This window comes from Lucilia sericata, unplaced genomic scaffold (genome assembly GCF_015586225.1).
Source record: "Lucilia sericata isolate MDLA Ls3-8-SP2 unplaced genomic scaffold, ASM1558622v1 Contig000480F_arrow, whole genome shotgun sequence".
Lineage (NCBI taxonomy): Eukaryota > Metazoa > Arthropoda > Insecta > Diptera > Calliphoridae > Lucilia > Lucilia sericata.
In genome coordinates, this window is record NW_023994495.1 from 180743 (window position 1) to 199762 (window position 19020).

The 19020-nt window shown below is 29.4% G+C and overlaps 1 protein-coding gene and 1 long non-coding RNA gene across 10 annotated transcripts in view; both read right to left on the reverse strand.

Annotated features, from left to right (window-relative positions):
• LOC119605383 (eukaryotic translation initiation factor 4 gamma 3) overlaps positions 1–19020 on the reverse strand; it is an 89660-nt gene that overhangs the window by 18947 nt on the left and 51693 nt on the right. The window lies entirely within an intron of this gene.
• Positions 4809–6049, reverse strand: LOC119605384. The gene is made up of 2 exons (XR_005231581.1): positions 5161–6049; positions 4809–5092 (listed from the first exon to the last, which is right to left on the reverse strand). It is a non-coding gene; the product is annotated as an uncharacterized LOC119605384 (long non-coding RNA).

Here is a 19020-nt window from a genome sequence, read left to right on the forward strand (position 1 = left end):
ATTTTTTACCCAAGATCTACATTGAGTAACGCAAATTGCGTTACTGTTCCGAATTTCGAATACAAACATACCGATTTTACTATTTAAAACAATTATAAATTCATAATTAATTTTTTTTCATACAATTTTAGGAAAAATCGAATTATTTGGAACAGCAAAAAATATAAAAAAGTGTTTTTAGAAATCGATGCGATGCGGAAAATTTTCCCCAATTACAAATTATCCCAAATTCATAGTACATACATACATGCCAAATTTTATCAGGTTATTTTGAAAACTCTTAATTGTTTGTAGACCTCAATATTACCGTATTCATAGCCGATTGGATACATGTTAACAACTGTTGGAGTATTAACATTCACTTTACTTTGTAAACATTAATAATTTTCTTTCTTGTGTAAATGTTAAATTGAATACCGTTGTAAATTTTGTAACTACATTATAAATATTGTAATAAATAGTCATTCCAATAAATTGAATTGAACAGAAAAGATTTTTCGTGCCATTTTTTAATTAACTTTAAGAGGTTATGGGCCTTTGCTAAATATTGGATTTAAAATAAATTAAAGAACAATTAAAAAGTAATAAAATTATAAGGGTATTGAACAAATTTTATTGCTACATTTGGAATAAGGAAAATAAGGCAGACTTAGTGTTTAAATTTGCAAAACTTAATAATGAAAACTATGCCAACTGGAAATTTAAAATGGAGCTTCTGTTACGCAAACATAATTTATGGAAGCATGTCATTGAAGGTAAACGTCCCTCACCAATCTATGTGGCTGGAGTAATAACCAATCAGTCCATTATAAATGAATGGGATAATAAGAACGATGAAGCTAGAGGTACTATCGGTTTGCTTGTGATGGATGATCAATTATGCCATATTCGTAACATGAAGACTGCAGCAGACACATGGAATACTTTAATGGAATATCACGAAAAGAACACCTTAAGTATCAAAGTTTATCTGAAGAGATCGATATGTAGTTTTAAACTTGAAGGTGGTGACACAGTTGCACATATGAACACGCCTTGTCTGACAAGTGGAGTGCTGCTGTGCTGTTAAGTAGTTTACCATAAAGTTATGATACTCTGACAACTTCACTGGAGTCTCGTAAAGAGGATGAAATAACGTTTGATTTGTTTCAACAAAGGGTGATTGCAGAATATGAACGACTTTTAAGCGCTTTGGCGGCACATAAAATTGTTTGACTCAAACGGCAAATTTTTAGTTTTGTTAGTAAAAAAACCCACACCGCATATATCATGTGAGTTTTTTTCACACAATCAACACAATCAAAAAACTTACCGTTTGTGTCAAACAAAATTGATGTGAGGCCGTGTCGCTTTACATGATGACAATAACGCTGTTTTAAAAGTGGTTGCTAATACTATTGCCAGATTTGACTATTTATCGTAATTTTGACGATTTTCAGTGTTAAAAATGCTCTGTTGACGATTTGACGATTTGACGATTTAACGCTAAATTTAACGATTTTTTACAACAGAATTTTTGTACTAATTTTCATATATTTATTCATAATTTGAAAGAAAATAGATGTGTTTACAAAATTCAATGAAACTGTTAATAAAATTATAAAGTTTTATAATAGAGGTTGAATGTCCATTGATCAAATATTTGACGTAAAGGCAAACGCAAAGTTTTTTGAGAATTTATCTTTTTTGGATCTAGAAAAATAGGTTGTGGGAAAGAGTATAGAAGGAGTAGTGTTTTTGGACATTTAAATCATTGATTAAACATTTCTGTAAAATATTAAACATATAGGAATAATAGCAACATGTACATATAAGTATATCCTGCAGGAAATGAAGCGATACTTGTCGAATTCCCACTAGTAATAATACTAAAACAGCAGACACTAATACAAACGGGGTTAGAGTTTATATGAAAAAATACTAGCACTGGAAGTAGTTGAAGGACAGCACTTGCAGACAGATTTTTATTCGACATGTGAAAAAATAAATTTTTAAAAATTATTAAAATGTAATGTTCAAATATTTTGCATAAAAAGACGATATTTTCAAACATGTCCTTTCAAATCAGAAGATAAATAATGAATGACAATTTAGGTCCAGTTACATTCAGATCCCTATGTAAATTTAAAAATTGCAATAAGATTAATATTTGTTTTATCATATATAATCCATGTAAAAATCCTGGTGATCAGAAGAAAAATAGCGGCAAGTATAAAAATTGGAAACCTACAATCTTCTAATATAATAATTTAAAAATATCAATTCTGTTAAGGAAAAATGTAGATTTTCTTTTCACATTTGTTAAAAATTAAAAGTGTTGTTGGCTGGTGGACTCAGGTGCGACTCGACATGATTATAAATTTTTCACGACGATTAATAACTGCTAAAAAATTTCTATTAAATTGGCAAATGGTGAAACAGCTGAGATAGAAAGTATTGGATCTGGTGAATTTGTGTTATGCGATGAGAATGGCAATCAAAATAAAATTCTCGTTAAAGAGTTTTTGTATGCACCCAGTCTAGTGGATATATACTGTCGGTTAGACAATTAACAAAAGTTGGTTTCGACATATCATTCAAAAATATTGGAGTGGCAGATCTGAAAGGGGAAATGTATATTTTACGTCAATTTGAGAATATTAATACCATAATGCAACATAATGAAAACTGTATTCATCAGTGGCATCGTAAATTAGGTCATCGACATTACGTTTATTATCAAGAAAATCTGAAGTAGAAGAAGCATTAAAAGGTAGGTTGATGTCGCTTTGTTTCAGAAATTGCAAACGCAATTTGAAAAAATAATAGCATAATTTACAAAAACAATCTACACCCTAAATAATTTTCTAAAATGCATAACAATGAAATGAAAGATCATTCATATTTAATACTTTTTTGTACATTTTAAATTGAAATGCATTTTCATTGAAAAAAATATCAATAGTGTTTGTGTAGTGGTGATTTTTTTAATCTGCCTCTCTATACGCCGGTATATGTCCTAAGGTAATTAGATCCGGTAGAGGTGTTGAGTACACAGCAAAGAATTTTATACAGTTTTTGAAGTCTCAAGGAATTAAGAATCAATTAACAGCCCCTTACAGTCCAAAACAAAGTGGAAAGGCAGAATGAAAGAACAGGACTTTAATTAAAATGGCTAGATGTATTCTTATTGACGCCAATTTACCGTATACTTGTTGGGGAGAAGCTGTGTCAACAGCAAATTATATTCCAAAAAGTGTTTTTTCAAAACCAAAAAATTAACACGAATTGGGGTATGGCTCAAAAAAGCAAGTTACTCTAGATTTTCGTACTCGTACTTTTGATCCATTATTGATTGAGGAGAAGAATTCTACATCAATTAATATAAATGATGTAACAATCAATAATGATGCTGTGGCTGCCGATGAAATATTAATACTAGCGAGCAGAATTCTGAAGCACATTTGGAGACACAAACACCTACCGTAAGAGTTTCTAGCAGAGAGAATAATGGTAAAGAGCCTAGAAAATTAATAAATGAAATCGGTTAACAAGAGAGTCTAAAGAACACAAATCTTATCAATAGTTATGAAAAGCAGCAGTGGTTAGCTGCAATGCAGGATGAGATGGAATCGATGAAGAATAATCAAACATGGGAGCTTGTTAATTTTCCTGAGAAAGCTTCGCCTATTGGAAGCAAATGGGTTCATAAAATTAATCGAAATGTTGGCGTTGATATATGTCGTTTCAAAGCTCGCCTTGTTGCGCAAGGTTTCTCACAAAAATATGGTATCAATTACGATGAGGTTTTCGCCTCAGTGGTATCTCATATTACGTTCGGAATTTTGTTGTCAATTCCAGGAACAATTATGTAACATATGTAGCACATCTAATATTAGTCTGTTCAACTAAGGATCAGATAACATTTATTGAAAACAAACTATCAAGCAGTATCGCTATACAGAGACATTATTTAGGTATTGAAATATCAAAAGATAAAGTTGGTAATTTTCAGCATTGCCATTCTATTATATTAATAAAACTGCCAAAGAATTTGGACTAGAAGAATCAAAACCAACTAAAACACCAATGGATCTAAGTTACGGAAAAGGAGGAGAAACAAAACTTCTTGAAATATATACGTACAAACATTTTCAACGATAATCAAAGCTGCCTACGCCTTTTAAATCAAGACACATTTTTTTAAGACAAAACACATAGACACAAAATATAAAATGATAACAGATTTGGTAAAGAAAGGTATAATAACTTTAAGCTACAAAGCCGTTGCCGCCAATCAAACTTATTTATTTTCGTAATGAATACAACTTAAAGTGAATAAGGAGGAGTGTTGGAGTATTAACATTCACTTTACTTTCTTAACATTGATAATTTTCTTTCTTGTGTAAATCATGTAAACATTACACTATATATTTTATGTACACCTTGTTGTTAAATTGAATACCGTTGGAAATTTTTTAACTACATTATAACTACATTATTATTTCAATAAATTTAATTGAACAGAAAAGTTCTTTCGCGCCATTTTTTTAATTAACTGTAACAACAACATCATTACAAATGCATATCACCCGCTCTAACACTTATAGTATTGCATACGTTTCTAAACCAATGTGTAAAGACTTAATTTGAACATTAAAAATTAATGTTTTTAGCACTTCAGTTAAAAATTTCTCACAAAATGCAAAAGAGTTGAGTCTCGTTCTTAAGTAAACTTACAGTCGCTTTAAGCCAAAATCAGACACTTTAGTAAAATAAATTTAATGACAAATCTTGAGAAAGTAGATTAATAATAATAACAATTGTTGTTCGATTTTCATCAGTATATTTATTAAGATTAATAGTTTGTTGTCCATTTTTTTAAATTTTTATATTTATACTAAATTCTTGTTTTACAAAAACCAGCAATATCCCAATTTCGCCATGGAGCATATTCCCTAGCCATTTCAAGGAATAGAATCCCTATCAGAATCCTTAGATTGCGTTTGTCCAGTCTTATTAGTATTTTTGTAGCCCCCATATGAAGTTTTGGCCATAGGGCCTTTGATACTTTGCAATCCAATCTACTATTCCAGGACCGGTTTATGATGAGCTGTTAGTTATGTATATAATAAAATTTATTTATTTATCTATTACAATTTAAAATTATATTATATTTACGGAGCAGGGTGACGATGTCCGTTGCAATGAAGCAGACCAGGATCTCTGGTGGAAATCAAACCAACTTCCAGACTTATACGCTAGTATACTACCAACTAACCTTTGATCAAATTTTTTAGCCGGCTATAGCCGCGGGTGAATTTGTTCGGCATAGGTTAGTAATAAATAAAATTTTGCCAAGATGAAAAAACAAGTTCTGTACATACTATAAATGTTCATAACGCCTAACAAAGGTGGCACGATTGGAAAAAATTCACATTATGCATACATTTCTAACACGTTTTATGCTGCATTTTAAGTATATTTAATTTTGAAATTTCGTGTGTCTTTTTTAATATATATGATGTACGTATGTACATATGTATGTATATACATTGGCGAAATTAAATCACTGCATTTTTAAAGAAAATGTTTTCAAGTTACCACCTACATATGTAAATATGTATGTATTATGTATGTTCTCCTTAGGATTAAACGTAATCCCCAACAAACACTAATAAAATTGAAATTTTGTAAGATAATGTATGGGTGGTGTGTCGGTAATTTACATTATTAGCAGCGCCACATAGTTGCCGGCTTTTTACATACTCATGTTTATTTTTTATACCAAGATATTTTTCAACAATTATCATATAAAGCAAAAAAATAAAGCATGTGCGTACATTACTCACGAAATATTATTTATAAAAAATATTTGTCTGAAGTTGACAACAATTTGTATAGGTTTCTCTTCACACTTGAGAGGCATATTTAATTTCCCTGCATGTTACACATATGACAACATTTTAACATAACCTCAATATTCAAGTTGGTCATGATTTAAAAAGATCAAAAAAAAGAATGACAGCAACAACAACAATGTGCGTGGTTTTGTCTTATAATTTTAGCGGATAGTAGTTTTAAACAAAAATGCAATTTTTCATTCATACCATTTAAGTATTTTTTAACATTTATGGCAATTTATTTTTATATATATGTGTATATATGTATATGTTTAACTTAAATAATTCAACTTTTGTATTACGTTCACTATACACGGGTTATGTTATTAAAATATAATTTTATTTAGTTGCAACTTTATCACAGATAGTTATTTTTTGGGTTTTTAGTTTAAGAAAAAAATTTATTGGTTTTAATTGAATATGTATCAAAACGATTGAGTAAATACTTAAATTATTATTGTAATTTATTTGAAATTAATTTATAAAATATTATTTTTTATAATAATTATTATATAGACACAACTTTTTTAATGTATTAACACATAAAAAATGATAACGCGTAATGGATCTGAACTTTGCACACGTTTTTGTTCTTTTTTTATTTCTTCTTTTATTTCAAAGACAACCTTATAAACAACAGATGAATGTACAAAAGATGAATGTGTGGTCAGGTCAGTGCTGCCACATAATGTAGAAAATACAAAGATACAAAAAACGCCAAAAAAATTTTTTCATTTCATATGGTATCACAACATGCACACATGTTGCCAGAAAAAAGGTGTGAATTTCTTACTTGTAATAGTCTATGCATTAATATTACAATGTTATTTCTAATTTATATGAATTATCAAATTATTGAACATATTTTATTTATGAAAAAAAAAACTTTTAATTAATTTAATTCATAAATAATGTAATTCGTTTAAAAAATAATTTATTTAACAGATTAAAATTATACACGAGGTTTTGAAGTCACATACATACTACAAACGAATGAAACACAATTTATATAATATTATATGGGTACTAAAGACAACGGTAGTCACACTACATAGTTTAAATTTTTATTTCAAATATTAAAGAAACTCCTTCTACATAGAACATTTATTGAAAATTTTAGACTTTCTGTTTGGCCCTATAGTACTTTCAACTGACAGGTGGATGGACATATAGTGTCAATTTCTTTATTCCAATAACCTAGACTATATAGGCCATAATCGGTTATAAATTTCTACTTATGAATATATTACATAAAAATTAATGTAAAATGAAGTAACTTCATACAATTTTTACAGTAATTTTTGATCATTAGTTTTTGAAGTGCACTTTCCTGCAAATTAAAATTCAAAATGGCACCTCAAAAGTATTTTTTTGCTATTGAAAGAAAAAATATTATGGATGATTTTAATAAATGATAATAAGTGACACAGACGGGAGGACCAGTGTCGAAGTCGGATATTAAAAATTGCATTAACGAGGTCCATGGCAATTTAATTGCTATTAAATATTACGTCCAGAACTATCCAAAGACGAAGAGACTGAAAATAACGGGTCCACTTTTTTTATAAGGTTAATTGCTGTGATCACCATTATAATTGTCTTTTTGCAGATTATCACTGAGAGAAAACTTTTTGTTAAATTTTTTTTTTAAAGTGGTTGAGAGAAACCGAAAAGAAAAACAAAATAACTCGCTACAATTGATTTTTATTTTGTAAACATTTTTGAAAAAGTCTGCTTATGATTTTTATTTTTAAAAGCAAAACAATATATCGCAAATGTAAATACACTATTAGGACACACATACTTTCTTTAGAAATCAACAACAATATACTCTCCTACTCTCATAAGCAAGAGAAAAAAGGAATACAAAAACCAAGTGCTCAGCCAAAAACATAAGTAACAAAACAAAAGTAGTAAAGGTTATACTAAACCATTTAAGAAAAAATCATTTTATAACTTTTATTCTGAGTGAATTATTTTAAGAAACAAAAATAAATCACAATTCAATCACTTAGAATTGACTGACAGACTTACAATTTAAATGTTTTCTAAAAATAATGCTAATTTCATAAAAAAGGTACAATGGAAGCATAGCTTTTTCGTTCTTTGTATGGGAAAATGCTTAAATTTCTTCGAAAGACAGTACTTATGCAAGCAAATCCACAGTGTTGTCAAAAGCCAATCTAGCTGGAAAAAGTAATGACTTCATTTTGGAAGCAGCTAGATGCATGAAATATTAGGATTTAGTATATCTTGATAAAAGCATCCTTTGTATCAAAAATGGTCGTTATGAGTGAAGTGGGCGTGGCACTTCCCATAGAAACTCATATATTTTTTTCTTTTAATTACGTAATTTTTACGGATTTATACATTTAGAATACCTGACAATTTTCAATAACTTTGATAAGAATTTATTCAAATTTGCCCTTTTTAAGTACTCAGGAGACCTCTTCCACCCCCAAAACGTGTCGTTCGGTATTCCTCTATATGTAAAAGGACGTCATGTGTTTTTCATATAAATTTTTTTGCTTTCCTTTTCTACATTCCGCACATTTTACAAAGCTCTCCCCGAGTTATGGATATAAAATCTATATTCGCATCTAAAAAACGTATTTGCATGTACTAGCAGAAAATCTTTTTTCCTTCTAAAGTGGACATTTTATAGATAATTATACAATAAAACATTATACGGGAATCTTATTTGACTATCCAAAATATTTATAACACAAATAGCATATTTTCGACCACAATTTTTTTACACTAAATATATTATGATTAAACACATTTTTGCATTAAAGCTTGCATTATTCAGTAAAAAAGTAATAATCTTTTATTTGCTACTACGATCAGTTCAAAAATGACGCTAAGAAAAGACAGCATTTTATAAAAACTGCTATAATGGAATTGCTCATATTTGAATCTGCATTGCAAAGCCAATAACAAACAAATTAAAAAAATCTGATATACTTAATAAATTGTTTAAATTTTGAAACGTCAAAAATTTTATTTTTTCCAGCTAGATTGGCTTTTGGCAACACTGTGCAATCGAATGGAGAAATTATGTTTTTTTTTTTGCAGATTTATACGGATTTTGCTAAAAATAAGTTCAAATATAAAAAATTTTAAATAATGTATAAATAGAATACCCAGGTACCGTAAAATATCGTTTCTAATTTAAATTAAAAATCAATATTTACGGGGAATGTGACAAACATCATTTAACAATAAAAGATATTGGAAAATGTGTGTGATATCATACGTTTGGGAATTTTCGTTAACCAGGACGACTAAAATAGTTTACTAACGCTGAAAACGACAAAAATTGTGAGGATCGAAGTCCAAATCCCTGACAATTGCTCTTGAGTTATCGAAAAATATAACAGTTACACCAGGGAACTTAGTTAATATGAGTTCAATTCAAAGATCACCTTAATAAACACACTACATACCAGATTGCCTCTAAAGAAACCTCACTTTCATATCAAAAATGAACCAACGAAACTGGATAAAATTTACAAAAATGGGTCAGAACTCTGATCATTACTTCTGAAGATATATTTTATTAATACCCAAGGCAATATAAACAAATTTGAACCATTTAATGTTTAATCATTAATTATACTGCAACACAAGTTTTTATGTAAATAAAATAGCTGTACACCATCTTTTGACGCTCGCTGTAGGATCAAAACTTGGGTTCAACCCTTTGGTCCATACTAAGGAATGGTAAATCGACCTCTATTGTTATCGATTACGCTGTGTGACACTCAAAAACACTCATTATGCGATATAATCAGGCCTGCCAGATTTGCCGATATTTACCCTAAAAATTGTAAAGTGCCGATTTCCCAATTTAAAAATATTGTAAATCCTTTATATTTATTGATTTTTTTGCAATTCTAACAAATTGATTGTCAAAACTTAACTTCACAAAAGCAAAAATGACATGGAGCTTTTAAAATAATTGGGAAAAGAAAATCTACATTACTGTAAAACACAATTTGCTACATCAGCAATGTCAATTGGATCGAGATATACTTATGTATATTATAAAAACGAAACATAATTTATGTATGAAAATCTTTAATAGATTTCCAAAAGTCTAATCTAAGGATGGTAAAATTTTTAAGATCTTTTAAGGTTCAAAAATAAATTTGCACATTTTGTGGAGAAGCTACCCAGTAAAATAATTTCAAATTTTGGTAATGAGTATTGTAGGTAATGTAGGTCTTTCACACATTACTTGGTAATGAGTGGTCTTTATTAATAAAATTATTTCATTTTTTTTTGGATAAGATTTGTAGCCAGATGTATAGAGCGTATATCTAATAAGGAATTAGTTAATGGTTTTAAACCTAGTGGATATTAGAAGATTTTTGAAGAAATATTGATTTGTATCTTTGTGTAAAAACTGTTCCAAATAGCACTACAAAACAACTTGTTAATGGAGCATCGGGTAATAGAATAGACTAATAAATACAGAAAATAACTGTAAAGCCGGTTTTAAATCCGGAAAAGTCGGGTAAGCACATTTGTAACCAGTTATTTTTTGTTCATCGTCAAACAAAAATAAGTAGTTATTCACCAAAAAAAAAGTACTTACTCTTTACTCCAATATTACTCTTTACTCCAAAATTGCCTACTTACCGGGTAAGTAAAGATTTTACTGGGTAATTTTGAACAAAAATCTGGGGATAATTTCCCATTGTTTAAATTTACCCAACAAAATCTTTACTTACCCGGTTTTTGTTCGACGAAAAAAAAAAAATAATAATAATTGATTCCAAATGTACATTCCCAACATTCCCGGATTTATTAGTCTATTCTCTTACTCAATGCTTCATTAACAAGTTATTTTATCATGCTATTTGGAATGGCTTTAAAAAAAACTGTAAAAAAACAATATTTTTACAAAAAACTTCTAATATCGATTAGGATTAGAATCACTAACTAATTCCTTATTAGACATATGTCTAGATAATTAGTTACAAATCCTATTGAAAAAAAAATGATTAATGTTTTAGATAACGACCACTTATTGCCAAGTAATGTATGAAATAATTACTTTTAATTATTTAACTCATTACCAAAATTAGAAAATATTTTACAGGATAGTATTCAACAAATAATTATGTTATGTTTCGTATGTTTGGATGTCTGTTGGTTTTACTGCCTTGTGTATTTTGTGTATTTTTTTGTGTGTTTATTTCGTTTAGCGTTGTTGTTGTTTATTTTGTTTGCTATTGCTATAATAATGATATAAATGAAAATAAATTTAATGAAATAAAATAAATTTAAATTTTATAAAATTGATATTTTTTAAATACACTATGGTGAAGGGTATATTCGGCTGTGCCGAATCTTATATACCCTTCACCATAGTGTATTTAAAAATTCATTTCCCCGACTATATCATTATTATAGCAATAGCAAAACATAATGAACAACAACGCTAAACGAAATAAACACACAAAAAAAAAAAAAAAATACACAAGGCAGTAAAACCAACAGACATCCAAACATACGAAACGAAATACAGAAAAAACAAAATACACAACGCAATGAAAACAACAGACATCCAAACATGCGAAATTCAGTACACCAAGAAAACAAAAACCATATACACAAGGCAATGAAACACACAGCCATCCAAACATACGCAACGAAATACTCAAAAAAAACAAAAACAAAATACAAAGGCAATGAATAAGCAGTGTTGTTGTTTATTTTTTATGAAATTTTCAGAGGTTGTCTCGGATTTTTGCTTATATCTCCGTGGTTTATGAACGGATTTTGCTGATTTTAAATAGGAAACTTCTCGAAAGCATGTCTGATAGAATTATTGAAGATTTGTATCCCGACGATATCTGGGGTCTTTAGAAAACTGATTTCAACAGTCAGACGGACATGGCTTAATCGACTCCGCTATCTATAAGGATTCAGAATATATATACTTTATGGGGTCGGAAAATTATATTTTGGAAATTACAGACGGAATGACAAACTTATATACAGTGTCTCTCATAATTATTCGAATTTGGGTAAACTATAAAAAGAAACCAAATTTAATAATATATTTTGTGTGCAAAACAAATAAATTAATTTGTTATATTGTCTAGATAGTCGTTATGTTTGATATCACGCTTTTTAAAACTTGAAAAATTTGCATTGACTTAAATTAAATGTGGATTTTTTTTAAAAAAAGTCCATGAAATTGCCTCTCAAAAGTATACGAATTTTTCCTGTATTTCATATTTGATCATATTATACGCAACACAAATTTTGGAATCGAATGGTTTTTATGCGTAATATTGTTTTAAGGGGTTACTATCCACGGAAAGGATATATTTTTGGCCCATTTGGTCCACAATTTGGGGAATTTGTACCTTTTTTCAAGTAGTATCATTAAAATGGATATTTTTGGCCATAATTGTAAATTTTTCTCCTTATTTCCAGAGATAAAACAAAAATTTGATATTGGGACTTATAAGACCCCTTGGGGTATCTAAAAATAGTATTTTTTGTTACAAGAATCTGTATTTAAACGTTCCAAGATAAATTATTCGGATCATTCTTCTGTCGCTAATTCAATATATTGGAACTTAAGTGCATTTTTATAATACTAGGATCAATTATTTTCGGGGAAAGTTTTTTGGTATATATTCTTTTAGATATCAGCTTTTATACACTTTAAGTTTTCAATGTGTTGTGGAAGTGTACAACTCCAAAACATGCCTCGAAGAAACACCATTCAAAATAGTAAAATCATTATTTTTATATACCAATGGCCTCCATGCTGCATGGCACGATATCATTATGATCTAACTCAAGAATGTTGATATGTGTTTAAATATTATTTACTATGATCAAATTAAAACCAAAATTTTGGACTTACAGTGTTACTGTAACGGGCAACACGACGAAAAATTCCCAGAAGAACCGTTTATTACACCTTGTATATAAGCCCAGCAAAAAAAGTAGTAAATACATGGGTTCAACTGATAATGAACTGGTACATATTTTGGTGAAACATGCATTATTTTAACATAGGCGTGTCATTGGCGAGAATGGGTTCGTATTTGGAAAAATAGTTCGTAATTAAAATGAGTGCTTATAACATTATATACATATATGAACATTCGATAATTTTCATGCGAATTTTCATTGGTGCACTATATCTATTTTAAAATGCATTATTGAAGAAACTATGAATTAACTATTTTACTTATACGGGACACCGGTGTCCCAAGATTTTTTACATTTTTCTCGATATAGAGCGTAATTTTGAGTTCACAGCTACAGTAAACGGTTACTTCTAAAGAAAAATAAGTTAGTTTTTAGAATTTGATGTCACTACATGCTAAAAAGGATAATATCCTGCGATATCTTTCGAAAACACTTTTTCCATTTTTCATCAAAAATGATCAATATACGTCAAAATAAAGTGTGTGGTAAAGTCATATCCATAAAAAGTCTAGCGGTTTAGTTTTGTGCGTGAAAGGGTTAATTTTTATTATTTAAATGAATTTTTAGCGTGATATTGATTAAAATTATGTATTATAACAAAATAAAACATTAACAAGTAAGAGTACTATATTCGGCTGTGCCGAATCTTATATACCCTTCACCATGATGTGTTAAAAAACAGTCAGTACGAATTTTATTAAAAAAAAAAAAAAAAAATCAAAAAATTTCATATTTCTAGGTTCAATATTATAGAAATTTCAAAAAGTACCTTTTGTAAAACGAAAAAGTACCAAAAAGTCCTCTTTTATAGGTTCTTACCTAGTCAAGGCCCTACATGCTAAATTTCATGTGTCTAGGTTCAATATTATAGAAAATTCAAAAAGCACCTTTTGTAGAACGAAAAAGTACCACAAAGTCCCCTTTTATTTGTTCTGACCTAATTCGGGCTCTACATGCTTAATTTCATATTTCTAGGTTCAATATTATAGAAAATTAAAAAAGTACCTTTTGTAGAACGAAAAAGTACCAAAAAGTCCCCTTTTATAGGTTCTTACCTAGTCCAGGCCCTACATGCTAAATTTCATGTTTCTAGGTTCAATATTATAGAAAATTCAAAAAGTACCTTTTGTAGGACGAAAAAGTACCAAAAAGGCCCCTTTTATGTGTTCTGGCCTAATCCGGGCTCTACATACTTAATTTCATGTTTCTAGGTTCAATATTATAGAAAATTCAAAAAGTACCTTTTGTAGAACGAAAAAGTACCAAAAAGTCCCCTTTAATAGGTTCTTACCTAGTCAAGGCCCTACATGATAAATTTCATGTTTCTAGGTACAAAATTATAGAAAATTCAAAAAGTACCCTTTGGAGAACGAAAAAGTACCAAAAAGTCCACTTTTATGTGTTCTGGCCTAATCCGGGCTCTCATACTTAATTTCATGTTTCTAGGTTCAATATTATAGAAAATTCAAAAAGTACCTTTTGTAGAACGAAAAAGTACCAAAAAGTCCCCTTTTATGTGCTCTGGCCTAATCCGGGCTCTACATATTTAATACCATGTTTCTAGGTTCAATATTATAGAAAATTCAAAGAGTACCTTTTGTATAACGAAAAAGTTCCAAAAAATCCCTTTTTATAGATTCTTACTTAGTCAAGGTCCTACATGCTAAATTTCATGTTTCTAGGTTCAATATTATAGAAAATTCAAAAAGTACCTTTTGTAGAACGAAAAAAAGTACCAAAAAGTGCCCTTTAATGTGTTTTCGCCTAATCCAGGCTCTACATATTTAATTTCATGTTTCTAGCCAATTACAACGTAACGTGATGTTCTTTCTTTGCTTTGTGTTTATAAACAAGAATTACAATAACAAATAACAAAAAATATTTACCGTTTGATACTGTGTTTTGTTTTTGTTTGTTTATTGTTTTGTATAAGCATGCACGAAAAAAGTAAATTTTTGATGAAATTTTCAGAGGTGGTCTCGGATTTTTACTCATATCTTCGTTATTTATGGGCCGATTGGGCTGATTTTAAATAGCGTTCTATTCGACCGTATTTCCGATAGAATTATTGAAAATTCGGATCTCGCAGATATCTGGGGTCCTCTGAAAACTGATTTCAACATACACACAGACAGACGGACATGGCTAAATCGACTCCGCTATCTATAAAGATCCAGAATATATGTATATACTTTATAGGGTCGGAAAATTATATTATAGAAATTACAAACGGAATGACAAACTTATTTATACCCTTCTCACGAAGGTGAAGGGTATAATAACTGATTTTGAGTTGATTCAGAGTAAAAATACCCATTAATATATTAGAGTTACATGAGTGAATTGGATGCAATTTTTCATGCGTTCACTTTCGACAAAATTTATTAGAATATAGGAATATATTTAAAACGCATTAAATTGAATACGTACTAAAGAAATCATGAAAATACCTGTTCTTCTTGAACAGCTTCAAAATTTTTTTGCTGGGAGGGTTTAATGCGATTAATCTTTATTTCAAAGCTCCAAAGTAATATATATTCCACTGATTAAATGTCTCATTGAGATAAGATCAGGTAAATTGAACACGATGTTTCATTTGCAAGAGATATTACAAATTCTTTGAATTTTAATTTGAAAAGGCTTCTTGAATGATTCTCTCACCAAACACCGCGACATGGAACATTAGTATCAGTTTCATTAAAAATATTTTTTGGAACAATTGAGCTGTTCTCCTATATCCTTTTAAGATTTACAAGCTTTATGAAGTTCAAAAATTGATCTACCCTGAGCTACACTATTTCTATGGCCTATTCCCATTATTAGTCTTAATATACATTAAATTTTAAATAATATGTATGTACAGTAGTTTTCCGATTTAACGACCATTCAATTCTACGAACATCGCATTTAACGAACAAGCTAATTTTTCCTATTGACTACCTTAAATAACGAACAAAACTTGTTTTTTGTACTCTGTTTAACGAACTAATAAAAATATTATTATTTAAATGAAGATAAAATGACATATATCAAAAATAACAAATAACCTAAGTTGTAGCAAAAAACTATACCGTTGTTTTAAGCGGTGCTTAACAATACCCAAAACTGGAACACATTCTGGGTTCTTATTAAATTTTAGTTCGATGTAGCTATGTCCGTCCGTCCTTCAGATAATGACTTTAACGCTCATTACTCGCTTAACAATATGAGTACGCCGATAAAATTCGATACAAACATGTTCTATACTAACCGAAATCTCTAACAAATTTTATGGGTCCATAATTGACCTTACCCTCCATATCAGGCCCCCTTAAGAAAATTACTTCAACGCTCATTACTCGCTTAAAAATACGAGTATAGCGATGAACTTCGAGAAATAACTTTAACGCTCATGACTGAAGGTGGGTATATAAGATTCGGAATTTTGTGTTTTGTGCTATTTTTATAAAAAAAATAATTAATTTTTATAAAATACATTTAAAAAATATTTTATGTACCTATTTTTAATTATTTTCCTACCAAAAACCCACGTTTTAGTTAGTACTGCATATAACGAACTTTTCAATTTTACGAACAGGCCTGACAACATATGGGTTCGTTAAATCGGAAAACTACTGTATATACCAAAATACAATTAAATATTTTTTTATCAAAATTAGACTTGACTTAAAAAATTTTTAATAAAAATGACCGTTTCCAATTAGTTGTCGAAATTTCCTTGATTTATATTTGTGCGATTTTCACCAAATTAAAAAGAAAATAAAAAATTATCCACAACAAAATATATGCGAATATATGTGCGAATTATGCTATGGTTTGGATTCTATTTGCAATTAGATGTTTATTTCAATTTCTGTTCTTATTATCATTCTGATTATTAGCTGTTGATTCTTAAGGGATACTTAGTTTAATGTAATCGTTGGTTTTTCATTTTTCAATCATTCTTTGTTTTCAATATTTTTTTTTATGTCACTCATTTTCTTCTCTTGCATCGTGGGTTTTAGATGTTATTTGGTTGTGTTATGGTCCTATATTCTTAGAAGAGTTGGTGAGTTGTCAGTTTATTAGACATATTAGTGACTGATTGAATTGTTAGTCTTAGACATTGTGTGGTGGCGTCAAAAAAATTTGACTTTGGAGTTTAATATGCGGATATTGTGTTGTCATTGAATTGGTGAACGGAGTAAGTTTTCTTCTTGAAAATATTTTTTATCTTGATTTCTTGTCGTATTTTACAATTGTTGATGTACTTAATTCGGATTACAATGTTTGAATGTGGAACTTGGTTTTAGATATTTGCTTTTTTGTGACTTTGTTTTCTATGTTGGGTAGTCATTCCTATTATCTTGTATAGCTAATGGTGCGTTTAGCTAACAGGCTCTCACGTTCTTGTGCTTTCAACTTTTTAGAGATTGGGGATCATGCTTCTATCTTTTAAATTGGTAGATTATTTTTATGGCAGGAATTAAGTATCCTGACTTTAGTGAAGATTGTTTTTCTGGTGCAACTTTTAATATATATATTGTTTGTTTCAAAATTATTTAACAATTGATTTTATTATTAATAATTTTTTTTTAATTCTTTGTTATATGATAATATTTTTTATGTATACATTTTTTTAAGTAGAAATTTGTAATCTATTATAGCCAATAGGCTAGGTTTATTTTGGAAATATATTAAATTAAATTAGAAAGTAAAATGCATTCCATTTCAATTTATTTATTCCAACAACAGCAATTAATATAATACAAGTGTTTGGAACAGAAAATCTAACGTAATATTTTGCTGTATGACGGCACAGTCATTAGTAACTAGTAACCGATATATCAGTAGTAACTACAGTGCCGGCAAAAAAATAGAAACAAGAAAATTTTTCAGTGTAAAATCTGTTTTCTGCCAAACTATATGGTGGAATTTGATGATCTGTTATTCAGTTATTATAGTTTTTTTGGACTCGGGAAATTTTTACTAAAATTTAACTGAAATAAGCGTTGGAAAAAATAATAGAAACTAGTTATATAATACTTTGGGTATGTAAGAAAATATTTTAAAAAAATATTTGTTCTTCATTTCTTTTGAAAAATTTTAAATAACAAGTAAGAGAGTATAGTCGGGCGTGGCCGACCATATGATACCCTACACCAGTTATGAATATTAAATGTGATTTATTTTTCATAATAAAGCATTTATCTTCAATATTCCCTTGTTCCGATACATTTAAGCAATTTATGTATGAAAAACTAATTTTCTGAAAGAGGCTTTATATGGGGGCTAGGGGCAAATATGGACCAAGCCTGATAAAATTTTGTGAATATATTTATATTTACATAATATTTTATTGTGCTGAATTTCATCGCGATATTTGTGTTTATAAGTTAATTTGGGACATTCAAGTAATTTTCTGAAGGGGACTTTGTATTTGAGCTAGGGTCAAATGGGGCCCGATCTTTATGAAATTTGGCAGGGTCATCAAGACTTCTATAAAACTTAGTTGTGCCATATTTTATCGATATATCTGTATATTTAACATAATTATGAGCTCAGAAGCCCTTTTCGGGGGGTCCTGTTCTATGGGGGCTAGGTGAAATAATGAACCGATTTTAACCATTTTCAATAGGCTTCGCCCTTGGGTCAAATAAAACTTGCGTGCCAAATTTCATCCAATTATCTTGAAAATTGCGACCTGTACCTTGCACACATCGACAGCCAGCCGGCCAGACGGACGGACATAGCTTAATCGACTCAGAAAACGATTCTAAGCCGATTGGTATACTTTAAGGTGGGTATAGGACGAATATTTTTGTATGTTACAAACATCAGCACAAATCCAATATACCCTCCCCACTAAAGTGGTGTAGGGTAAAAAAATGTATTTCTGAAAATTAAATAGACTTTTTGCTTTAATTTTTCACATTAAAGTTGGTTTTATCAGCATTTTATTGAGTATATGGAACCTGACGGCTGAATCGAGGGTCTCACTTTCAAAATATTGGGACCATCAATAAGTATCGAAAACTTACCAATTTTCAGGGTAATTTTTGGCCAATTTAGCACTACTTAACAATTTGAACACTTTAGAATGGGTAAAAATGGAATTAAACATCAAGGTATTTCGAAAAAATGTTTAAAATATGCTAAAATAAGTCAAATTTAATACAAAAAGTCCAATTAG